The sequence below is a fragment of the Lonchura striata genome, chromosome 2 (genome assembly GCF_050655825.1).
Source record: "Lonchura striata isolate lonStrDom1 chromosome 2, ASM5065582v1, whole genome shotgun sequence".
NCBI lineage: Eukaryota > Metazoa > Chordata > Aves > Passeriformes > Estrildidae > Lonchura > Lonchura striata.
Window position 1 is genome coordinate 66,924,479 of NC_140704.1, and position 25,975 is coordinate 66,950,453.

The 25,975-nt window shown below is 40.7% G+C and overlaps 1 protein-coding gene and 1 long non-coding RNA gene across 9 annotated transcripts in view; one reads left to right on the forward strand and one right to left on the reverse strand.

Annotated features, from left to right (window-relative positions):
* ATXN1 (ataxin 1) overlaps positions 1-25,975 on the forward strand; it is a 367,337-nt gene that overhangs the window by 9,917 nt on the left and 331,445 nt on the right. The window contains exon 2 of one of the 4 annotated variants that reach the window (XM_085573522.1): positions 18,898-18,996. The exons of 2 other annotated variants lie outside the window; for them this stretch is intronic. The gene's annotated coding sequence lies outside the window, so the exon portion shown is untranslated. Of the gene's footprint in view, positions 1-18,891; positions 18,997-25,975 lie in introns of those variants that run through there. One more of the 4 variants, XM_085573527.1, reaches the window with a different exon arrangement.
* The window catches only part of LOC146768284 (uncharacterized), a 37,598-nt gene that overhangs the window by 5,596 nt on the left and 6,027 nt on the right, over positions 1-25,975 (reverse strand). The window contains exons 2-3 of one of the 5 annotated variants that reach the window (XR_014953338.1): positions 21,920-25,975; positions 1-19,586 (exon numbers count right to left, since the gene is read on the reverse strand). The exon at positions 21,920-25,975 is cut by the window's right edge and continues 3,760 nt beyond it. This is a non-coding gene — a long non-coding RNA (uncharacterized LOC146768284). The other 4 variants (XR_014953340.1, XR_014953339.1, XR_014953336.1 and 1 more) reach the window with 4 other exon arrangements.

A 25,975-nucleotide genomic window follows, 5' to 3' on the forward strand; every position in this document is an offset into this window, starting at 1 on the left:
CACAGAAGCTTAGGGACTCGGTGTCCAGCAACCTTAAAGTCTACACGTAGCAAAGCCATGCTGCACCTCAGATCAGATCCAAGGAAAAAGTCACTAGAGTCTGTGTGCTGCTTGTATGGTCTGTCTAATGTCATTTCAAGTTATCTGATAGCAGCTCTTAAAATGGCAGTTTCCATGCTGTTAGGCAAATGAGGCTTAGAAGAATTAACATATATATATATGGTTACTGAAACAATACAGAGCAATGTGTGGGCTTTTCATTAAGTGTTTTTTAAATAAATATTTTTCTGTCCTCAGGATTCCTTTGCATTTATTTACATTATTCTTTTTGAAGCAGCATGTGCATTAGAAAACAAATGTCAGATAATCCTGCATTGCAGTTGTCACCCCACTGACAAACAGCCACGTTGAGGGTGGGGGTACCCTCTCAATGCAACCATAAAGGACCTCAGATTTTATGAATTCCTCACCCATGCACAGGGGGACATGAAGACATTCTTTAATATAAGACAAGTCTAGTAGCATTTATTTTTACTAGGAATATTTGCTTTAAGACACTGTATGAGTAAAGAAGATAAATATCATGCCAAAAATCCAGCTGTATATTCCCAGAGCAACCTGGCCTAATGCACTCCTACTGCTGCGGTGGGTGCTGATGTGGGTGAGAGGTCATCAGTTTCCTTTGCTCTCTTTGCTGTATCCAGAAGGTGAGCTGTGTCAGGAGGGGCTTGGAGGCTAGAGATCATGTCAGCTTCAATTATTTTATTGCTGATTTTCTAAATACATTATTTCAGCTATAGCTCCTTTGCTAGTGTGAATTTCCTGCACTGATGAAAGAGAAGAAAAACAACCCCCAAATTTTGCAAGTCAGAGGCTTGCTGAACATATCCTTTACTCTGGCATCTCTGTTTGGCTTTGCTGCCGTTTTGGTTGTGTAGAGGATGTGGCATGAGCTTTACAAACCCAATATCTCTCTTGCATAAATAGATTTCTCCAAAATATCACATGATAATTACCATAAATAAATAAATTAATAAATCTACACTGGTCAGTGACCTCAGTCTAAAACCTCCCATCTGAGTTGGCACAGGTAACTGTGAAGAGACACTTAAAGATCAATATTAACAATTTAATCGTCTGTCTAAGATTGGCAAGGTCAGGTATACTGGGAGTTACAAAGGCTAATTTCATGAAGAGCCATGATTTATATCAGTGTCTAAAAAAGGTGTCAGCTCCCACTGAACCTTTTCCCTTGAGTGGGCAATCAGAAGCATGGGTACTTTTTTCCCTCTTGCCCCAGTGCTAAACAGGTTCTTGCACAACTGACAAGGCAGTGTACAAACCTTTCTGGCAGTCATGGCATGGAAAAGATCACTTCTCTCTACCAAAGAACTGTTTTCCTGAAACTTGTAAAATCTTAACAATCTCTGAGGACTGACCTCCTTTGCTGCATTTGGTTGACACTGCCAATGGATTTTAAGTTAGCTTTTAAGTGAAGGAAAAAAGTAGGTGGACTGACTGCATACCTTTGAGGCCACTGATTATAAAAAAACTAGGAATGTAAAACCAGAGAGGAAATACAGACCTGTCCGGGAAATGCCCTCTCATTTGGGAATGGACAAGATGGATGTTTGAAACTATTTTTGAAAGATTGTTTTATATACTCAAGGGGGAAAAAAAATAAAATAAAAGAGAAAGCAAGCCCAGACAACTCCTTGGTGTTTTTGAGCTCCACCAAAGTGCAGACAAATTCACAAAGCCCTCTGAGAAATCTACAACCTATCAAAGACTCAATGCACAAAGCATGAAATTCGCAAAACTCCAAGGAGGCTGTGGCCAGTGAGTTCAGAGACTTATGTACATGACCAGGACACGACCTGGACATTTCCAGCAGGGAAAAGTTAGTAGGGACTAACTTTTGTGATTGACATGGCTAGAAGAATATTTTGTAGATGGGATCTGGTGTACTGTGAGCACTTTTTATTTTCTGTTTTTGTTTAATATTGACAAAGGAATCAGCCACAACTGCCTGTTGAAAATTGCAGTTCGGTTTGTGGTATCATTTTTTTCTATCCTTGCTTTCAGCTGTTGGTGGTGGTGAAGAGATCTCTTATATATCTGAATGCAGAGTTGGAGCCTATGAAATTTCTTAGCATAGCAGAGGCTTACTCTGTGCTAGGGAGGAAGGAGAGCAATAAGAAGATGGGAAAACAACGGATTCCTTTTTCAAATCCCTATTTTTTTTTAAACTAGTATAAAATACTTCTGAAAAGGACCTTTGTCTAAAATACTTGAATGTTACTATTATTGTTTTACTCTGTAAAAACACATTTAATACAAACAAGCAAACAAGAAAAGCCTAACAACTTTTGCCATTGTAAGAAACATGGGGATGCTATTGCTGATTAGAAGCAAAATTACATCCAGAAAATATTTGTTGCCATAGTGACCATATTTCGTTGATTCCTTTTTCTGCTGTACAGATCTGATTTAATTATTTCAGATATTTATAAATAGCTTCCCGTGGGGCCAAAACTAATGGCTACAAAGTAAAGTTGCAAAGACTTTGGATGTGCAGCTCATTATGGTCAGATGGAGACCCCACTTAAGCAAAGCAGTCAAAGTGAGCACGTTGGTTTAAGCACTGCATCTCTTTCCAAAGAACTGCACATGTGCTTAAAATTATATATGGCCTGGAATAGTCTGCTGCAGCTCACAGCAGATAGTGAACATTTCTATTTTAAACTATGTGATTTGTTTTGATTTAACTTTCATAGACTTCAGTAGAAATAAGTCCTTAAGTAGTTACACCATTAGTCATACTAGGAGTGGCCATTTGCCTACTCAGTAGTCGCTGTGAGCATTAGAGAAAATATGGGCATATACACCTTTCATGGTTTCATGTTCCTTCCACTAATCCTTAGCCTCTATGACTCTCCCTCTTCTCCTTATTTTTGTTCATATTAGTGCCAGGGAAGTGGTTGAAACACATGCCTTTTACAATTGCCTAAAAGGGAATTTTTCTGTAAGTGTGCAGATTGATTATGCAGTATGTATAATCTCCAATAGTTCAGGTCCCTTCAAGAGGAAACACTCTTGAAAGCTTCATCATACACAAGTGTCAAAAGTCTTGCAGCTACTCTTCATTGTTTGCTTAGAAGATGAATTCCACATCCTTTGACTCTGTATTCTCACATGTTAATTCTGCCTTTTAAGTGCAATCACAGTCAGTTTGTGTGAGAAAGAGGAAAAGGTTAAAAATTTACAATTCCTGCTGATTTTCATAGGTTTTATCCCTTCCTGTAAAGCTTTACAGGAGGGGATAAAAACCAAACTGGTTCTCTCCCCATTTGGCACAACAGAGGTCATTACAATGTAGTCCAGAGCAAAAGGACTGCAAGGGACAGCTGAACCTGGAGGAACAGAAATGGAGAATTCCAGAAGAAGCTTAGAAATGACACTGAAACAAATTGACATCTGCAAAGACAAATAATCAGAAAACTGGTTAACGCCTCTGACATCATCTTTATCCATACTACTTTCACATATTTTCAGACCATAGCTTGTATCAGACATTGGACACCTTTCTAGCCTTCTGCACTCAGACTTTCCTAAAATATGCAAATTTGCATTGCAAATCTGTTTTTGTCAGAATCCAGGTGGCATCTTTGCAAAAAAAGTCAGGTTTGGGTTTTAGTTTTTAATACTCCTCAGTCTCCCTGGGGTGCCAGTCGCACTTCCTCCTGCCAGAAATTACATGATATTTGCAATTTTTTTAGACTTGAGAAGAATCAGACTCCAGGTCCCTCAGACTACATATAAAGAGAGGACAAGATCTTCAGAATTCACTCTTTTACCTGCTCTGTGAACCCACAGGAAACAGTCAAGACATCCTGAGACTGTATCTGAAGGCATCCCATGGCAACACCTGATCTGTCCCTCTTGAAGCTGTGCTGCTAGACAGGAGAAAGGTCTCTTCCTGTGACGTTTATTTTGGAATATTCATCAGCTAAGGAGGCCTGGTATCTGCTTTCCTTACATACCACGTGTGTTTGTGGGCAGCTTGCCCTCCATTTTACCCTGCTGAAGTATTCTGGGATGTGTTACTGTGATCCTCTTCCATGGATTGGCTTTTCAGGGAGGAACAGCAGTCATCCCAGAGCTGGGGTTAAGTCTAGCAAAGAGTGCCAAAGCTTGCTGAGTCCTGGTCCTCCTATCTCATGGGATCAAGGGCAGCAGTGTCTCCCACAGCAGTAGGTTTCCTGGGATAATTAGTTCATAATTGTGAGCTTTTTTGTTCAGCAGTCCCCACTGTATTTTCCTCTCAGTACAGTTGCATTGAATTTAGTGGGAGATTGTTCAAATAAATAAGAAGTATCTCAGATTTTAACCCAGTAAGTTCCTGTCTTAGAGCAGTGATGTCATGACGAAGAGGTGATTTTGTTCTGATGCTGTATTTAGTAGAGGTTTGGAACTTTTACATCTCAAACCCACGCATTTAGTGGGGAAAGGAAAAGCCCTCTTCTACACGTCTCACAACACCTCTGGGCGAGGAAGGGCTATTTTGCGTCAGAAACGGAAACAGGCAAAATCCAGCAAAGGAGGCAGGGACAGGCATTCCTCTGCCTTGGCAAAACCAGAAAAGGAGATGGGGGAGAACCCTCAGAGGAGGACTCAGACAAGTACAGAAGGATTAGTCTGTGATATACTGTACAAGGTAACCAGAGCTGATCCTGGCAACAGGCAGCCCTGCGAAGCACGGCTCCAGTGCTCTGTGTGCAAGGGGCTGTTGTCCATCAGCTCCAGCATGACCCTGCACAAGCTGTTATCACAGCTGTTGGAAACTGTTATGTCAGTGTACCCTTTCAGTCTCTTCAGGAATAGAAGAAGCTGTGCTCTTTTGGATTTTTTTCATGCCCTGCTTAGTCTGGATCACAAGTTAGTGAGACATTGATAATTTTAACCATGTACTATACAGGCCTATTTGTTTGTATTCCTGGGGTGTGCTTTTTGTTTCAAACAAACACTTCCAGAGGAAGTTTATGTAGAAAGGAGATGGAATAATTTCTCTTTCCTTACACCTTTGTCTTTTTCTGGGAAACGTTGCCATGTTGTCACCACATTTAAAAAAGGACCAAAAAACCCAAACTTCTCCGTAGGAAATTTCCTTTTGGCACTCTGTCATTTTTTTTTCACTGTGTCATTTTTTTAATTTTGTAAGGCACAGTGTCAGTTTGGGTTTTACTTTCATTAAAAATGCACAACTATTTGTGTTCTCAACTGTCACAAATGCACCATAGTGCCCATTTTACAATTGAGTTCCCTGCTTTTCTAGCTTTGCTGCTGTTTGATTTTCAGAGAGAAATGCAAGAGCTAAGTATTTATACAAGGGAAACTGTATTTACATAATAAATAAACAGAAAAAGCAGAGAAACAATTCCACCTCTGCTCTTTTAAGTTTTAGTAATGCTGCATGTAAGCTGTTTCAAAGAGTTGTACCCTTGTCCCCCAGCTTCAGCAGACATACCTTTAACTGCTTGTACTCCTTTTAGACTCTTTTGCATAAAAGAAAAACTCTCATTGTGTCTCAGAAATTCAGTATTATATGGAAGCCAGATAGGTTGGATTGTTTTTTTTTAAATAAATGCCTTCTGCCCAACTTTAGGATGGCAAGGAAATTTGATTATCACTTGTTGACAGGTATGCAGGTCATGTCAAGTGTTTCTGACATGTCTATTTTTAGTTAAGCTGCAATTTGTATTTTGATTATGACAGAGTAAAAATACTTAAACAACAGATAGTTTTTGCCTGTGAATGAAAATAGGAACATGCAAGCTGTGGTCAGAGAGGCTTCTATTAGGGAGATGAGGCTTTGATTGGGTCACTGACCAGAGGTGCTAATTAAAAATAAAGAAAGAAACAAAACTCCATATCACCTTCACTCTCTTTGAAACAAAAACATCAGAACAACACAGGAGAAATAACATTAAATGACTTGTGAAAGGCAACTAGATGTTTTCTGCTTGCCCATTTTGGGAAAGTGATGAAGTATCCATCTTCTGCTTAACTGTCTGTTTTATTCCACAAGCCTGCATTTCTGCAGCATTGCAAGATGTTTTAAGACTGAAATACCCTGTGGGTCCTGGCTCCTTTGGCTCTCATCAGTGAGTAAGTCAGTCAGTCAGCAGCTGACACCCAGAAGGAAGCTGGTGTGAGGTCAGGAGCTGGAGTCCTAGCTGGCTTGCCAGCATACTGGAATCAGTCACCCCTTCATTTCTTTTAGACTCAGCAACAACAGGATCATTGCACAGCCCTCTGCAAGCCCCCAGGTCTGAAACTAAGGGTTGTGTCTCTGTGTGGGGTCTGTAATGGTAGGAGTAAAATGAAGAGTCCAGTTAGAGGCCATTTATCTATGCCAGTATTTGGGGACACAGGCTCCTGAGAAGTGGAGTCCCAGTTTGGCTAACAAGGACACTAGACTTGAGACTAGTCCTCAATAGAACAAACTTCAAATGTCTCTTTCCAAGCAGTTGTCATGTAATGTCTGGAAGCAAGGAGTGTGTTGGTCAGTATTCAGTTCTCTCACTTTGGAAGCAGACTGGTTCTTGGAAGAAAAAAGTTGTCAGAGGATGAAAAGAGTGGGATGCTGAAATTTTGCTGGATTCAGTGTCTGTTTGGTCTTTATCCAGCTCTGAGCTCAAAGGCAACACTTGTGATAATACATTTTCTTCACCATAGAGACAAATGCACCTCCTGAGGGAAAAAACAGTTGCTTTGACATTTCAGGCTGGGAAACCTGTCCTTGACACATGCACAGGCCCTGATACATGGTGTCTTGGCTTCGCATGCTTACGGCTGTCTGGGAGGTTGGCACCATCCCTGCTCAAAGGCAGTGGCATGCCAGCACTGCAGTGGTGAGGTCCCCAGCAGAGATGTTTGCACTGGGAAGGCAGCAGAGCATGGAAAATGCCATCTTTGTCATAGGAGAGGATGTTCTCTGCATTAGCCATGGCACTGTGCACTTGCTCACCCGTGGTAACGTATTTATGTCAGCAAAAGCCCCAGTGAGGCAGGGGAGAAAAGAAAAGAAGCTTATGTTATGTTGTGGCTGCCAGCAGTCACAAACTGCACTGTGGCAGGAAGCTGAGTGCAAGAATCAACTGTTTTCAGACTTCTTCTAGGAGCTGCAGTCTTGATTTGCAGAGCTGCCAAAGACCCACAGTGCTTATGCTTTCAGCTGGAAGGGGGAGTCATTCTGGAAATCTATCCAAGGGATTTAAAATCAAGCCCCTGGCTAGTAACAGCACTGCATGACTAAATATTGGTGTCCAAAGGAGTAGATAGCACAGAAAAAGTGATTTGGCACAGAGGTGACCATGCTGGAACATAAGTTATTAATATGAGAGATAAGGTGAAGCACAAATAAGGGGAATGTTGGTATTCTACAGTATTACTCCTGTGGTTCTGCAGCCATAGTCACTGTTTCATAGCATTGGCTGGCCAAGGCTGTGTGAAAACTCAACCAAAACTAGTGTACTCTTGGCTTCCGTGGTGAGGCTCTGATAATTCTGCAGAGTTCAATACAGCCAGCTTTACTGCCTGTGTGTGCTTCTTCACCGTGATAATTCTCCTTCGGCAGAATAAGTACTTACTGATTATCTGATTATAGAGCTGAGGTTATGGGCTCATAAAACCAGAGGACACTAAGAGATGATCTCTACATGTGACAGCAAGATGCGCAATCACATCCAAACACAAACTATGCCATTAGTATTACATACTTTTAAAGCACCATTATCCCTGCATTGTTCTCTCTCATTAACAATTAGTCATGCAGACCCTTGAGAACTTTAATATGATATCCCTACAAGCTCATCAGCCAAATCTCACACAGTCGCGATGTTCCATGCAAGATTTATAAGACGGAACTGGCTGGATGTGAATGTGGGAGTAACGGTCCATAAGCAAATGTGACATAAAAAGAAGTTAGCCAGGAATGCTGCCTACTGAACTCAGAAAGCCTGGCTGTAGTGGGAGTGCTGTCATTTCAAAATGGATTTCATGTTTTGGGGTGGAAGGGAGTAATTTTGTCATAGGAGAAGAAGCAACTGCATAATGTCCATGGTATTTACACACTGGTCAATGAAAGTCAGCCCCTGCTTTTGAAATTGTGTAGCTGTATGCATTTTCTATTTGAATGCTGTGTTAAGAGAGCCTGTGCTCCTCTATTCCCTCCCCTTTCTTTCCCTTCTTTTCAGCAAAAAGAGACCTCACCAACAAAGAGAAAATAGATTGAAAGCTCCTGCATCCAGGCTCTTTCAAGCAAAGCTTGAGAGAGACTTTGGCACATAATGTCTTTAACATTATGTTCACTGCCCTTAGAAAGCAATAACCCAATACATTCTGCTGGCAGTTAGGAAGTGCAGTGATTTCAACAAATGAGAGAAGAGAGGACAAAGAAAGAATATGCTTAGAGCATCCCTTTCACTACGAACCTAGGGGCCAGCTGGAGTGTTTACAAAGCTCTAAGGCCAGCCAGCAGGGAGTTGCAATAATCTAATTTTAATTATGTGACAAAAGCATGAAGAATCATTTCAAGGGCTAACAGAGGAAAATGGTTGCAGCCTGCCAATATTCCTTAGATGGTAAAAGAAGACAAGTTAACTCACAGAATTTAGTTGTTTCTCAAAAGACTAAATGGGATCTATCACAACTCCCATCCTGCTCTTGTTAGAGAACAAACTGGTTGCCAGAAAAAGGCTTTAGATGTCAAAGAAAGTTCCCAAGAGGCATCCAGGAAAAACAGCAATACCTATGCTTCGCTTATTAAATAAAAGATATACTGTACCAGCAAGCAAACCAAGTCCCATAATCACGTGAAACTGGGTTATATGAAATGCTGTGTATACAAATATATGTATACTATATATATATATATGTACACTGGGTATAAATTGCTAACCTTTAATACGAGTTCTACAGAATCACACCAATAAAACAGGTGTTTTGATGTCCCAAGCAAAGCAGAGAAAGGGAGGGAGAGGAAAGGGGATAGAGAGGGGAAGAGGAGGGGAAGGGCAGGGGCAACAGGCAAGGGGGAAAGGGCAAGGTCCAAGTCTTCCTGCTTTGCACACATCCCAGCTTTTTGGCAGAAAAGGTGTGCTGTCTCCTGACAATAACAGAACAGAGAGTTCACAGCAATGAGCCAGATAATTTTGACTCTACTGCACAGAGGGTCATAGTGACAGTGTGGGGAAACCAGTGACATTTCATACTACCAGAAGATGAATCCATGGGTACTTATTGTAGGATTTTCTTTCTGGATGAAGACCGATTCCAAACACTTAATACAAGATTATCCTTAATTTTGTTTTTCAGTAATGCTATACACTCTCTTCGTTCTCTTTAATCTGCTGTTGTGTAGGGATTTTGTGCTTTGATTTTATTACTGCTTGAGACATCTAGTAGTGAACAAAACTTCAGTCTTTTGCAAAGCAGTTGTTGTAAATACTGCATTTTCAAACAATTCACATTCAATAATTCAACAGTCACTGGGGCTTCATAGGAACTTTCACATAATGGCATAGCTTGTTTCAGGGCTTAGCGATATGATTGAGCTGTTCCCCTTGCCACAGCATCACTTTGATGACAATGCTACATAGGATGCCAAAAAGTGCAGGTAGCCTGGTTTTGCTCCTACTCCTCATTATCCCATTAAGTGGAATAACATGCTTCTGAATAAGTGCATGGCTTTCAAGTTCAACAAGTGTTTACAAATGGTAAAATCTTTAGTTAAAGTATTCTATCATAATTCAGATCAACTGTCATTTTAAATAGGAGTATACTGCAATAATATGTATATTTTAGGCAAATGAAGAATATGGTGTGTGTACTCACTGCTTTAGCATAGTTCTGTTTACATCTGGGTCTACAGTTTTGCAGAGAGAGTATGTGGTAGAAAGACGATTTCTCGCCTTACAGCCAACAGAAGAGCTAGTGAAAATGATGTAAAATTTATTGTGCAAGTCTTCAAAATCAGCATGGTTCTCTCTATAGAATCAATTAGGCCTCTCTGTAGAGTGACTTTTGTAATGAAGGCCTCTACACAAATACAAATGATGACTAATAAGGCACTATACAAATCATTATTAATAAAGTTACAAACAAAACTGTTCTCTGCTATCATCCTATACTCTTTTCTTTAAAATGTCTCACTGATAATCATTACTAAATTGAACCTCGGAGTAATTATTTACAGCAATACTGCCAGCAGATATTGCCATGTGCAAATTACTTTTCCCCATTATGTGACAGTGATGTTCTTTTCTTGATCAATATTGTCATTCATATTTGCATAAAATGAGGTATTTTTCCTGTCAGTTTAACAACTCTTACTTGGGTTTTCTTTCCAACACCAAGTACTTTTGGCTCAGGTTAGTACTGTCATTTTACATTTCTCTGGAGTAGGGTTTTAAGGTGCAATTTAGCATTCCTTTGCTTATTTTAAACCTTTCTCAGGCCCAGGTTTTAATGCTGACATCTTATAGACAGTGAAAATAAGGGTGCTGTCATTTGTTGACACGTTCTGCCATCACACCTTGAATCAGGAGGAGCTTCAGGCACAGATAAAAGAGGCAATCTCCTGTTTCCAGTGGTTCATCCTCCTCAGTGACTGCCTGTGGTACCTGGGCTGGAGGAGATGACAATGAGCTCTTTGACCACTCTTTGCTGTCTGGGCATCAATTCTTGTTACCGGTAACTGAAGGGGAACAAGGTGAACAAAGCAATAATTACTGTTTGTGTGGGCTGGGCAGGCCTCTTCCTTGCAGTGAAAGTCACTGATGCCTCTCGAGAGGTGCCTCTGGGGCTATTGAGAAATGTAGCATCATGCTACATTGGGTCTTAAAATGTAAAATAAATTGGCGTTGCAGCTAAACAACAACCATTAGCCTGTCAATGCTTGAATTCAGCTAAATTCCAGGTTTGCATGAGTAAAAGAAACTTGTTTTTCTAGCCAAGCTGTAAACTGTTCCCACTTCCTTGAAGCATATCCTAGTCATAAAATCAGATGGATGAATTCTGGGCAAATCATTGGATTCATTTAGGAAGCACATTAGAAAAGGGAAGAGTGGAGGGGAAAATTAGGAGAAGAAGCCATCAGCTTTCTCATGATACAAATGTTTGTCTAAAGGTTTATGACTAACTGCTGACATGAATAATTCTTCAAATAGCTCTCATGCAAACATTATATACTCCTCTGTTATTTTCTTAGTAATCTGGTGAGGGACATCTGCAGTTTCTGGAAAACTGAAGTTATTTGCTATGAAATTGGCAGGTTTTGATAAACAGTCCAGAGGGCAGAAAACCAAGGAAGGGTAAAGCCTTAAAGCAATTGTTATTTTCAAAACAATCCTCTTTAATTTTTCATTTTAGAAGTGACCCTCTTTCATTTTTTACACTTAGTTTTCAAATGTAGCATCTTGAAGCTGGATTTAAGAACTCCATATGCAACCCACAGGATTTTTTTTCTTTTATTTGGGAGAGCCTGAAGTGAAGAGTCGATTATTCACTCAGTTCCAAAGGGTGTTATTTTCAGAAGCCAGAACAGGTTACTGAGATGGGAGAGCAGGGCAGAGTGGAGGCCGTGATAAGCTCAGCACTAGCTGTTGGTTGACATTACAAAGATTGTTTTCGTCAAGGGGAGAGGTGAAAATATTCCCTCCCCTTTTCTACTTCTTGTATATTAAAAAAAGCTGAAGTCCACACTGGCATTCCCAAATGCTTAAAAACCATTCATTTCAGCATTCCCCTTTCCCTCCAAGTTACCCTAAGAATCATGAGGCTGTTTCCTAACAGTATGTTTTTTTCCTCTCCAACAAGATAACTTTTTCTCCAGCTGGGAAAATGCCTGAAACCCATACCAGATGCCTTGTGAAAATTTGTCCCCCTTCATATACATTTTGAGCTTTCTAATGTTAGGGACACCCTATATTGGGAATCTTCAAACACTAAGGAAAACCAGAGTCTTTGTGGATTCTCAGCTATGAAACAGCTGTGATATTTTTGTAAGGCAGACAAGGCATAATGTACTATCCATAATTAAAAAGAAAGGTCTGGTTTTGATTTTGTTGATTGACATCCTCAGTAAATGGTAAGTGGGATACCGTGGATTTACAGATCCTTAGTGAAAATCTTCAAAAAGGTTGCATATTAGTCAAAACTGTTAGACAAAGAAGAATGTACAAACATCTAATATATCTAGGAATGTGGCCACCAGTTATACAGTGTTAATTGCCCTGAATGCAAAGAGTCATGTAATATGGCCTAGTGCTTCAGCCCTACCCAAGGCACACTTGTGCTTTCACAAACTACTGACCTGGCATCAGCTTGTCAGCTCAGATTCCAAGAGGGCTATCTGGTAACTTCATGGATTGAATAAAAGGAGGGAGAGAGTCCAGAAGTTTACTCACTGCTCCATCTAGTGCTTGTTTTCAGTATCCTGGAGGATCGTGAAATAGCTTTTTCTTTTGAAAGCTGATAAGGATATGCATAGGAGCAGCTTAGTTGCTGGAGAGCACTGACTTCCTAGCTCATGAGTGCTGTGCACAGAAGTTTTTATCTTTTTTCTATTTTTTTTCCTTTTCTTTTTGCCTGTCAGCCACCAAGTGCTCACAGAGAATGTTTGACCTGCCTTTGCAAAGTGATGATCTTCCAGGAACTCTTAAGGAAAAATGAATATGGTAAAGCATGAGACTTATCAATTGCTAGAGCTGGCGATAAAAACATAGTATTTGTGACAAGCAGACTGGGTACAGGTTAATGAGTTTTACATTTAACATGACTGTTTATTAACTAAATTAGCTTGTTTCTACCAGGTAAGTATTAAATCGTGTGATAATTATAAGTATTTTGGTAGTATAGTCAAAGACACATTTTATTGAGTATAGAGGAAGGAATAGTACACTGGTCAGAAATGTGAGGGAAACATTGTTTCAGACAGGTTGTGCCCACTCTAATAATTGAAAGTGTCAAGGAAGATTTCTGAGGATAAACAAACGTGTCATGAGTTCAATTGTCAGAACAGCCTCTGGCAGTTGTTACATTGGCCAGCTATCACTGTCCCAACAGCTCCCAGGCACAATTCAGAGGATACTCTGGATCAAAGACCATTTAATAGGATATATGTTGGCATTCCATGCCACTTGACCCCAGGCATGTTTAATTTCCCACTGTAGAGGAATTCACAGTGTAGCACAGTGTTTTACTGTGGGTTGTGATCCCTTGTAGTCTCAGGCTGAGAACTTTGGCTCAGTAATTCCAACTCTAATAGCTCAAGGTTTTAGCTCTAGGCATCCAGGGAGTGTAACAAGAAAAGTAAGGGCTCTCACAACTAAGTGAGAGTACCACTTCAGAAGGGAGTTTTTAGTGCCAGCAGGACTTTCTGCAGCAGGATCTTAGTATTTTGATTTTTAAGTGTGACTATAGTCTAAGCAGCTCTCAGAGATGCCATCACCAATAACCATTACTTTCCATATCACTAGCTGGCTTTAGTATCTTCCATAATTAAAACAGAATGAAAATAATGGAAGCAGTCATATCATCATACTGTAATAGTAGTCACTACATATTGCCACAGCCCACTAAATGCTGTCATGTGGAGGAGAGAGGATTTTCCCAGTGCTGTCTTTGCAAATATTTTTCTGAATTTGTTTATGTTTATCTTATTCATTTTCTTTCCCAATTTTCCTCCAAAGCAAAACAATTCTTATGCTCAAACTGCCAGGGAGGAAGAACAGATATAGCACCTGCCAGAGATGTTAAAATATTAAAAGATGTCCTGTTAAATACAAAACATGAAAGGAACAAGAGAAAACTGAATTTAAGGGGAGTGGAAAAGTGATGATAGTGGGCAAGTTTATTCTGCTATGTACAGATCAGTCAGGTGTCTATTTCAGAACAAATCACAGAATTAAATCCCAGGCAGAAGGGTTAATGGGGTAGCTGTGAGTGAGGGCACACAAGGGTCACACACTCGGGTAAGACATTCTAGTTTGTCTCTGTCCTCATCCTCTCTGAGATAGTGTCAGTCAGCTGGAAACACATCTCCAAAGCTGGCTGCTTCATGGTAAGGAGAGACTGTGACCAGAGCTTATGTATGGTATCTTTGCAGGAGAGCTCCGATAATATCCCTGACAGGATCTCTTTATCCTGTGCCTTCCTAATCTGCAAGTCAACAGGAGAAGAGAGGGAATTCACTGTGCTAAATTGAGTTCCTGCTGTGTGTGATTGATACTGGCTTTACTTTGTAAAGTAAAATTGCCTCTTTTTTTTTACCAAAACTTTGTGGTTTGTTTTGCTTTGCTTTGTTTTCCAAAAGGACAAGGGAAATAATCTTGTTACTGCCATTCTGGGAGGGACTTTTCTATCCTAAAGCACCCTGGTATCCAGCCCTCCCTCATCATTAATCCTATGCCCGCTGCTCCCAAACCTTCCCTGCACATTTAGACGTAGGAGTCTTACACCAATTGGGATATTTTCAGTAGTTGCTTCTACAGTTACTAAAGTCTCTTTTCAGTGCTTGCTGACTCTGTGCTGGGAGAACATGGTTTCACTTGATAGGCTGCCTGAAATACGTACTTCTGGCTCCTCAAAGGAAACCAACACTTCTAACAGTTGAAAAGAGGACGAGTTGTTTTTGAAATGTAAAGGTAACATTGAAAAACAAAGGGAGGTTGAAGGCTCCTGGTTCTTTTTTTTTTTTTTTTTTTTTTTTTTAATTTACAATCCTTCTGTACTCTTGGTACTACAGTCTGTAATTAAATGTAAACTTCTGTATATATAGGAAGTAATGACATTATTTACTGACCCTTTCTGGCATTAAGCTTCTTGAACTCATGCTAAAGCATTGCATTGTGCAGCACAACTGTGCTCCCACCATTCAGTATTTTGGCTTGGTCTGAAGTGCACTGACAGAGACAGGCAGCTAATCCAAAGCTCTAAGGACCAAATTTAGTTTCATCATTCTGGATAATATTAAAAGTGAGAACAGAGTAATTTTAGGAAACAGTGTGGCTTCACAAGAGAGAGCTCCCAAGAGCTGCTGCAGCACACTGTCTCAGCACTACAGGCTGTTTATAAAACAGAGACTTATGCAACATAAAACCATTTGGATGTGGAGTTCAAATGCCTCAAAATTGGAGACATCTCAGTTCCTGCCAGCTACTCCTGTCTGTCGAATATTAGGGGCTCATTTGAGAACATGGTCTAGATGTGTATTTTGTGTCTCCCTGAAGATGTAGGGCATAGTGGTCAACCGTGTCTTGCTTTTTGTGAGAAAAACATTTGTCCCAGCTGCTCAGACATTGCTTTGGAATTGGAGCATTTTGGTGGCCCAGCAACAAGGACTGATATTTTAAATGGAACATTCTTGTTCAGTGTATAAAGAACTGCAGTGCAGCAAGGACAGGAAAAAGCCTAGTGACTCCTCTGCATGCTGGAGAGAAGGCAAACTGGGTCATAAGGAACGGTATCAGAGGAATAGAGGAACAGAATGAGGAAGGAAAAGAATGAGGGGAGAAGAAACACAGACTCCTGAAGGGAGGAACTCTGACCATGGCCTACAGGGACCTACCTCCAGCAGCACTCGCACTTGCCCAGGACTAAGCTCTATGGACAAACACGAGTGTCAGCCTCAGGCAAAGGAGCCTGGCCCTGCGAGCTCCCACCAGCACAGGATTCTGGCTACTGCCTTTCCTTCAGGCAGATGCAACCCCACAAAAAATCTGAACTGGTCCCTGATCCACTGATTATTTTGAGCATTTATTTCCCTTCCTTTGTTCAGCATCACACAGAACACTTCCCTTTGATAGAGGTGACTCTCGTAGGAAAAATCTCTGAGGAGGATGGCTGGCATTGCTTCCTGTGGCAGAGTTGCCTCTGGAGTAAGAGAAAAAGCAAACTGATAGTACATACATAATTTTACTTCCCTTGAACCTGTCTTTCTGTATTCTTGGAACTCTATTTTTTTCTCCCGTTTTTCTTCCTGGTGACAGCGTGAACGAAGTTATTCACCACATCTTTCTTTTAGCTGGGTATCTTAGGAAACTGACTTAAAAGGGACGGCGGCATAAATACAGCACGCACGGAATATTCTCCCTTCCTGTTCAGAAGCTCAGGGGAAGGAAGAAAAAAAAAAAAAAGAAAAGGAAAAAAAAAAGGCATGAATAAACACTTGACCTCCCCAGTGGCAGTGCTGGGGCGGGGAGCGGTGCCGGGACAGAGTTCCGCGGGGCAGGGTGACCCCTGCCGGGGACGCTTTGTGGTGGAATTCCAGGGAAAATCCCAGGGCAGGAGCAGCAAGCCGCGCTCAAGCCTGTGTGCTCAGAGGAGCTCGACTACGTTTTACAGCATCGTGTCTTCATCGTGCAAGCAGGAGGCTCCAAAAGGCCTCCCCACACGCATTACCTGAGGTAAGGGCTCGCTGCCCCTCACAGAGCAGCCGTGGTTCAGAGCAGGGACTGCGGGGTTGTCCCCACACCAGTGATGCTGATGCACTCAAACATCTGTAGCTCCGACTCTGTTCACCTGGTTGCTCAGCCAGTTCGAGTTCAGCCTCAGAAAGTTGGCTGCCCTCTGGTAAAGATCAAGGGATTAAATTCAGGCAAATTACTGCTATGGAAACAGGTCTATAATGGTTATGTCTGAGGAGAGCAAGCCCTGGCTGGGCTGACCTCCTGAGATGCTTCTTCTTGAGTCACCCTTGCCTAGACTTGTGTGTCTCTCTCCATGCATGGCTAGCAGAGAGAGATCACCACTGACAAGGGAGACTGGCGCTCTCCTCCACAGTTGCTATGGTGTTGTGGGCTTTTAGTGCTTTGCTGGTGCCTTTTCAACCTGTCAAGGGACAGGGAGTAGTGCAAATGTGACTGTGACACACGTCGTCGGTGGAGCTGTTGAACTGTGCCCCGAGGGTTTTGCTAAGAGACCAGCAGTCAAACATTACAGGAAATGTAATACTTGAAGGCATTTTAAAAGTGGGTACCTGGCACCTATTTGTTGTCCTGCTTGGTTTTTTTTTTTTTTTTTTTTTTTTTTTTTTTTTTTTTTTTGTGCAGTTAACCATGGCGAGGAGCCCTGCAGTTGTAGTTGTCAGCTACATCTCAGTGTAATTTATACACAGGAATATTCACAATGTACTGTTCCTTTGTACAGCAAGCTGTCGCTCAGAAATGTAACTTAGTTTTCCCTGCTTAGCTATTCTCTTAAACATCAAGAGACAAGTCCAACATCCACTGAAAGTAATGGAAAGACATGGATTATTTTCAGTGGGAGTTAGATCAGTGTTCAATTAAATACACAATTCAATAAGGCAGGCTTTAACTGCTTCTCTTATTAATAACACAAAAATTAGTTTACTCAACAGAGACATTTGGTCTTTATTTTAAAATGATTTCTAAATCCAGAAAATATTTAAACTGTGTGCCCAGCCAAGAGTTTGTATCTTCTGTTGCAGGAAGAGGCTCAGAAGCTTATTGTGTTAAAAAGCATGAAATTGTGGGTTTCAGCAGATCCTCCTAATAAAGGCAAAAATTAAACTTGTTGTGAAGATTGTAAAAGGAGAAATCCATGTGTTTTTTGGTTCTTTTCCCCAAATTTGCTTTCCACAGTGTTCAGCCTTTTCCAAAAAGAATCCTAGAAAGATGCAGAATGTTACTGCCCTGGTCTTAATGGGGTCAGGCAGACAACACAACCCCCTCACAAAGCATGTACCAGGCTACCTACCTTTAATAGCCACCCTGCCCCAAAAGGTGCATGTGGAAAAGTTACCTGCTCTGGGCTTAAGTCCTTGGATGTGCACAGGATGAAGAATTGAGTGTTTCACTTCTGAAACAGATTTGTGCCCTCCCCAAGTAAAGCTGACAAGCTAGACAGCATCACTTCTCAGCCCACCAGTCGAACTACACTATGCCCCAGTTTCATCTCAAATCTTTGATTCTAGGAAGTTTATCTGAGGTAGCCTGCTATTAGTCCTACACTTCTCATTGCTTTCTCCAAGGTATCTTTGCTGCATAATTGATTTGAGAGATTAACAATCACGTGTGACACACAGATGAGCCAGGCAGAACGAGTGGTCCTGCTTCAAAAAGGCACTTTTCTTGATGCTGTGCTTTTCTCTCTGTATCATCAGGGATTTATGGGGCTTTGTGCTGCAGGGAGGTAAAATTCTTATCCAGGAAATAATGGAAGAAATGGCATTGGCTGCAAATGGATGATCATTTGCCCTTCTGAAGCCATGGCAAGGCACTAGAAGACTATTAGCACTTGAATAACTTCATTGCCAGCATAGGCAAATTACTCTAACTCGGTGGATCAGTCTGTATGGATGTGTGTATATGCATACAACAGTTTTTATTCCATATCTGGCCAGGTAGCCTTAGCTAAATGTACCTAAGAAACAAAATTCAAGGAACAGCTTGGGTTAACTGTGTAGTGAGAATGTATCCTCAGGTCTCTTACTTTTCCTATTTGTCAGCCTGTTGGAAAATTTTGAACCAGCTGAGTAAAGTTTCTCTATTTGCTAAGGGATTTTCTCACATTTTCTGGTTCTCCATTGTTCTTTCTGGACAAGACAGGGTGATTTTCAGGTTTTAGTCTTTACTACCACCTGGACCAACTGGAGGTGGGGTGAAAGAGTAGGCTTTATCTAATGGGCTGCTTTTCTCAGGTGGGATCCCAGCTGCTTAGGAAACGAGATGATCTCTTGCTCCTCCCCTTAGTGATTTAGTACAAGTCTGTCAAGAGAGGAGAAAGCAGGAAAGCTTTTTTTATTCCTAAGTGTGATAGGCGAACAGCCACAAAGCTGTAAAAATTGGGGCTGTCCTTTAATCTATTCTGCAGTGCTTGGCCGGTGATTTGAGAGAAGAGTGGTCCTGTGCTGCAACTGGATTTCCTTGGCTGGGAAAGTGGAAAGGAAGAATGAGTCACCTGTAGCTGAAGGTAAGAAAGTAAAAAGCCAGGCTAGGAGCAGAGGTGAGCATGGTGTGAGATTGGTGAGGGAGGGAGGTGGACAGAGCCAGTGGCCCAAATGGAAGTGGGCATGGACCAGGAGGTGGTGGTAGGGCTGATGGCAGGGAGACTGCAAATGGCATAATTGCTTTACATGGTTTTTGTAAGAGCTGGCTATAGTAAATGTTTTATGCCCATTTGAGGTAGGGCATAGAGTATTCCAAAGTCAAGAGACTGACCAGAAACACACAACTCTGGAATAGAAAGTCATCTCCTTGCAACTCACCTGTGCTCTGTATATCTCAGCCCATTAGTTGTTTTCTGCATTATAATTTTGGTACTTATTCTGCTTTTCCCTCATATGCTTAATGCTTGTCAAATAGATGTTCTTGAGGCCTGTTGTCACCTTGTTGTCTGATGGTCTTACCTCTCTGCCAGTCTCTCTCCAACAGTAAGTTAAAATTCTTAGGGTCCCAGCATCTTTTTCTACTGCCCCAAATCCCTGCTGGTCACAGCTTCTTCCCTGTGTGCTCCTGCTTTTATGTCTTCTTGTGTGTATACAATATGTTTCCAGCCTTTCCCTAAGAAAAAGGAATCTTTTAATGAAGTCATTAAAGAAGTTGGATAAATTTAATGATATAATAATAGTAAGTTAAGTTTGATAAAATCATGCTAATGTGCGTGTGCTTGAATTTAGTGACTGACTCGTTATTAATTTCCCTCTTTCTGGTTCTTCTCACTTGTTTCTTCTAATTAGTGTGTTGTTACACACAGATTAGATACCTTTTCCCAGGTGAGATAGGCAGGAGCAAGACTCAGCTGTGCCCTGTGATAAAGCATTTGCTTATGCCCTCAAAAAAGACATTTGCAGAGAACAGAGGAGTTCTTTATATTTGCAAGACAGACCCAGATTGATTCATTGATGCAGCTGTAAGTTACCTAGACTCAGTGACAGTGTCCTCCTCAGTATAATTGCTTGTTCTGTCTACTGCAGTTATTTGCTTCAGCAGCAGCCCTGGCTCGGCATCTAAAGGTGAGGGCTGAGGGTATCTGTACCTTCCTGACTTTCAAAAGCCAGGCAGTCCTTTTCAGTCTGTTTTTTTTTGTGGTTCAGTGAGCAGTTTCTGGGGGGGGGAAAATGATATGATGTGTTGTGGCATTTTGTTCCATTCCTCTTCCCTAACCTAGAACAAAACAACAAAATGTGCAATGCTCTGTAATGAGGGATGGACATAGGTATTTGTCAAAAACGTTCAGAAGTTCTTTCGGTCTTTCTACCCCAAATGTGATGAGATGATTACTCTAGTTATTACTGAATTTAGTGAATTTTTTTCTGGTGTCCATGGACTGTGAATCTTTTGCTATAGGAACAAAAAAAGATGCTCCAGAAGTTTCCTCTCTTGTGAATATTTTGAGAGTAATCTTCCAGGCTTTCAGCAAAAAAACCTAGACTTGCAACATCTCTGAGATGAATATAAGACCCACTGTACTGCAGTTGGTAGTAGGTTGTACATAAACTATCTGCATTAACTTGATTTATAAAAAGTAGAGGGTTTCAGGTGATAAAGCAAACATTGGAAAAATGCACAGCAGAATTAGATGAGTTGTTTCTTTGCTTCAGCAGAAGGCTTCATGTCCTTCACTGTAAAATCACCCACTTTCTCATTTCCAAATTTTTTTCCAGCCTAGCTTGGGGTTTCTTTGGTGTCTTTGCCAGGGCATCTCTCTGTAGAGACATTAAAAGCTTTCAGCAGGGTATATTTTGTTGTTGGGGTGACAGTTTGCTGCTTGCCTTCTGCTTTTTTTTTTTTTTTCATGCATGGAGGTGATGGACTCCAATACCAGTGAAAGCCTGGAAGTAATGATGTGCTAATAACCTCAGTGCTCACTCATGAGGGAGTGTTGTCTGCAGTGAGAATTCCCCTTTGCTGGTGAGTGATGTGTCTGTGGAGCTTGCAATGTTGCTGTACACCCAGCAGATGTGGGGATTTGGTAATGAGGTCCTAAGGATTTAGAGAAGTTACTTTATTACTGCTGAAGAGATTTAAGAATGGTTTTGTTAAAGCTTAGTAATCATAACACTGGTCTCTACTGCATACAAATGAGCAACCCAATCCTACAGCCCTGCTGCTGAGGGCAGCACTTAGTCCTGAAAGATGTGGTGATTATATGATTAGCCAGGAGGCTGAATTCTGTCATTTTCTATGTGAGGTTTAGCAGTGTTAAACCCACACCGAGGACCTAGGGTTGAGGTAATCACTATCCTGTTACAAGTTTCCTGAGTTATCAGCTCCTCAGCCTTTTATTGCCATAAATAACTCTAGAAGTCAGGCCTCACTGCCAGAAGTGTTAAGTGCTGCAAATAGTATAGAAGATGACTCATGAAGTGAGATGAAGGTAGAGCATGAATCAGTAGGAAGAAAACTGATATACAAAGGAGACATTCTGAATGCAGATGACACAAAAAGTCTGAACAAAGCAATGTTCAATCATCATAAAAATGAATCAAAAGTGTTTTTAAAAAAGAATAGTAAGCTCTTCTATTTAATGAGAAAGACCATTCCAGTGAAAGCACAAAGGTGTTGCATACTGACCATGTTATTCCTTACCCAAGACAAACTGCAGACCGCATAGAAAGAGATGGTTGGAAAATTCTTCCCAGTATTAAGCAAGCAGGTTGCTTTCCAAATTGTTCTGTGTCTATAGAAGCTAAGAAAAGAACTTGTCTTTGAGCTAAACAGTTTTAGAATTCAAGAGTCCTTGTAGCTTCAATGAACCTACACTGAAAGCTAAGAGCAAAAGAAACACTAAAATAACCTGAGCACATTCCTTGTAAATGATAACTCGTGATAAGGAGATAAAATTCCCACAGACCGTTCCATTTGAAATAACAGCTGTTGGTGCTTTTGCTTACCCTCCAAAAGCTTGCACATGTAGGAGTGCCTTTAAAAGGAGACTTGGAAGAAAGGTACTTGATAGATGACATCCTACAGCTGTTAGTGCCCTACAGTATCCTGTTCTGCCTGTAATTCATCTCCTGCCACTTCCTAGGAGAAGGGGTGTCTATTAAGAGTTTAATGTAACTCGGAGGTGAGAATTAAACATTTTCACGTTTGACATCACAGTGATACTTCAGGCATTAGAAAAAGGTTCCTTGTTGAGGGGCTGGTCAGGCATTGGACCAGGCACTCCAGGGAAGTGGTCATGGCACTAGGCTAGTCAGAGTTCAAGAAGCATCTGAATGGCACACCACACTAATGTGGTCCAGTTTTTGGTAGTCCTGCAAAAAACAAGAATTTTGACCCAGTGATTTTTATGGCTCTCTTCCAATTTGAGATATCCCATGATATTCTTTGAAGCAATAAAGGGTTAAAGAGGTTCCCCCTGCCCCCAACTTCCAGCAGGTGCTAAAATGTAATAATGGAAAGAAGACTAGATACTTGTGCCTTAGGTGAAAGCTCTGTTTCTGCTAGCATTTTTAATAAGAACCACTGTGAAAATTGTAGAGTTTGATTTATCCTTCATACATGTTGTGTATGGCTCGGCTTTGTTATGCTAGATCCATAAAATGTTGCTCTCAAAGGTGCTGCTCCCTTACAGCAGCAATGCTTAGAAAAAAGTGTAACAAGGCATCCTAACCTGTATTGCTTTGAGTTCCTTTTTTCAGGATAAAGTAAGGGATTGTCGAAGACCAAAGCTAATGTGGCTGTTTCACAGTGTTGGCTGTGGCAGGAAATCTGTAGAAGATGGTGATGCTGCCAGGGCTTAAGGGATGCAGATACTTACATGAAGCAGAACTATGCACAGGAAGGGAAAGCTCTAGCAAGGTTCTCTCCCCAATATTACTGTAAAAATAATCTCAAACCTGGTTGTACTCATCTTTTACAGTGTTATGAGGGCCATGGGTTCATTTCTTCATTGAAGGTAGTACTAGGATGAAACTTGGCATAAATTCATGCTTATTCCTGGTCAGCTCCAAAGCTACAGATATGAATTTACCTGTGTGTTAATGAGCAAAAGTCACAGCTGCATTTTGTAATTTGCTATATGTCTAGGTACTACACCTTTCTACTGTGTCTGTGTTTGATGCATTTAATCTGTCTATTCATAGGAAATCTGCTGGATTTGAGCCTTAAATGGAGTATGTTATTCTCAAGAAAGGTAGCACAGGCTCTCTTCTATTGCTGCTAAGGGAGAGCTAATAGTTAACAGCTAGTGACAGATTTATGTTTTTACTTTTAGGCTACCCAGCAGTGGGCCCAGCTCAAATATAAAGTATTGCTTGGAAAAGTTGGCTTTGTTAGCGAAAAATATGAAGTTCATTTTAAAAGCTGTACTCATTTTAAGACTGAAAAAAGCACTTTCTTCCTGTTGGGAGAATAGAAATTCTCGGAGGAGAAATAGCAAAGACTGAATTTCTGTCAATAAAAGAGTCTGTGTAATTTAATACCAGACAGCTTTTATAATACAATAGGAGAAAAAGAGCAGACACTTGCTTCTGTTATGAAGGGGAAAAATTCAAAAACCTGCCTGCAGTATGTTACCTAAATTTAGCCACAGAGGGTCCAGTTCTCTTGGATACTCAAAAATCTGTCTAAGTAAGTAAAGGCTATGGAGAAACTGTACTTGGAGACCCTCTATCCCCATTTTCCAAAGTTCTGGTAATCACAGATGCTTTAGGCAGCACTGGTGGCCAGACTGTAATGCAGCCCTTGCTTGTTTAGTCCTTCTTATTGCAGAATCACAGAATATGAAAGTTTCTGTTTGATTTTTTCTTTTCAGTAATGTAAATGGCTGAGGTTAGAGATGCGTGAATGGCTTCCCTCAAATTATAAAGCTGCTCAGAACCATCCTGGGCTTAAAATCAAATTGTTCCTGTGTTCAAGCAGTGGTGAGCTCATGCTTTGAACAATGCATACCATAAAGGTGCTTACAAATGTCCTGCAGACCTCTTTCCTGACATCTGTACTCAAAAGCCTGTCTAGGAGAGGCATCTGATCCTCAACACAATGCTTGACAACATGATAAAAAACTTGAGTTCAGAAGTCAAAATAAACCAGATTATAATTCAGAATGCAAAGAAAATGGACACTAGCCTCTTAGTCAAATATCAATTCAATAATTTTTTTTAAATCGATTTTGTAATGGTTTCTTAGGTTGAGATCAAATATGAATTGTAGATTTCTCAGAAGTGTTGCTATTTGAGACTTCTGATGTCTTAATTTAAGTGTCAGTTTAAGTCCTGATAGCAGCATTTCTTCTAGTTTCATGGGCCTGAGAAAGAAGCTTGTATCACCTCTTACTGGCATGCACATCCAGTGAGTTTTTCAAAGAGCGAGTTGTTAGTACTGTTATTTCCTTTGTCCACATTTGAAACAAGCCCAGAAACTGTAAACAACTGGAAACTATTGCCAACTTCTGTTGTATTAATGCTCCTACAATGCAGTAAACAACTAGCTTCTAAAAGTCTTAGAGGATGAATGTGTGGTGATGCTTTTAGTGTGCAAAAGCTGCATCTCAAGGTGCTCACAGCGGAGTCAGAGCTGTAGCAGGAGTCCTGTCTCATGTGACACCTTGTTCTCATATGCTTCTACAGTTCTGCCAGTGATACTTTGACTCTTGATTATGACATCCTCAGCTCCTCAAGAATGATTTTTGCCTCTCTGTTTCCTCGAAGGGTGATGATTTACTGATGAACTCATTGGTGAGCGGTGTGTCTTCAAAAGATGTAAACATTAAAACTCAAATTTTGTCCAACACTGGCTTTCAAGCAAAGCTTCATGATGTATTTCCAATGCCAGAGTTTTTGTTTAAGAAATTGCATAGACTGAGACTGTCCAGTGGAGAAGGCCAGCTGGAGCCTCTCTTCACTCCCTAAAGTTTACAGTAAATGTTTTAGTGGCTTGAAGAATGATGCAAGTGTCTAGTCCAGTTACACCCAGAAGGGTACATTCTGGAAATCAGGGAAGCTTATGCTGAAAACCTGTGAAGCCAATTATTGAGCATGTTCCCAAAGAGGGTCTGCAGGAGCTCTAGACAGTTTAAATTCTTAAGGGCTTTCTGATCTGGCTGGAGAAAGCCAAGCTAGGGTGGTGTAGTACAAGCCTAGTAATGAGCCATGTTGTAAAGATCACTGTGTTTGTCTGTTAAATAAACCCAAACTTTGATGTCTTTTTATGGTATGTGATTTTTGCTGTAACAGCATTGCTACATTTGAGTCTGATCATAAGCTTTTCAACAATCCTATATTTATAGACAGCATTAGGACTAAAAACCAAGTTATTTGATAACTCTGAGTGTCTGTTTAGTTTCCATATATTAGACATGAATAAACAATGAGCAACTTTAAGGCCAAGACCCAGCTGTTTTGAAGCCCTCATCTGACAGTTCTACCATCTGCCCAATCTCTATTGGCAGAAGTGAGAGCTCTGGTATGAAAAAATTCTTGGGCCAAATCAAAATTATAGATATTTGACATCTGCCAGTCTTCATAAGCAGAACGAGTGTGACAATGTTGTCTTATATTTCAGTTATAAAACAAAAATACAGAACATCTACTACCCCATAGCTGACTCCGTACTGCTCCTAAAATAACCGAACCAGTTACCCGAAAAGCACTGGGGTTCGGCTGTCAGTCAGAACATGCAAATGTCAGAAGCCAATATACAGCAAAACACATCCTGACAAAAAAATAAAAGTAGGATGAGTGGGCAACGCTGACAAGTGATGTGAATTTGTATTGGTTTTACTAATCCATTCAGGAGAAAAATGTAGTTGAAGTATCCTTGGTATGGTATGACTTTTTTTGGTGTTGAAAAAGAAGATTGAAGCATGATCTCAAAATTTTCTGTTTAGAAATTTCCTGTGAAGTTATGCTTTAGAAAGTGGGAGGAAAAGGAGGTTGAAATTAAATGAAACCATTTCAGAGCAAGCAAATAATTTTGTTCAATATGAAATGAAATCCTTTCAT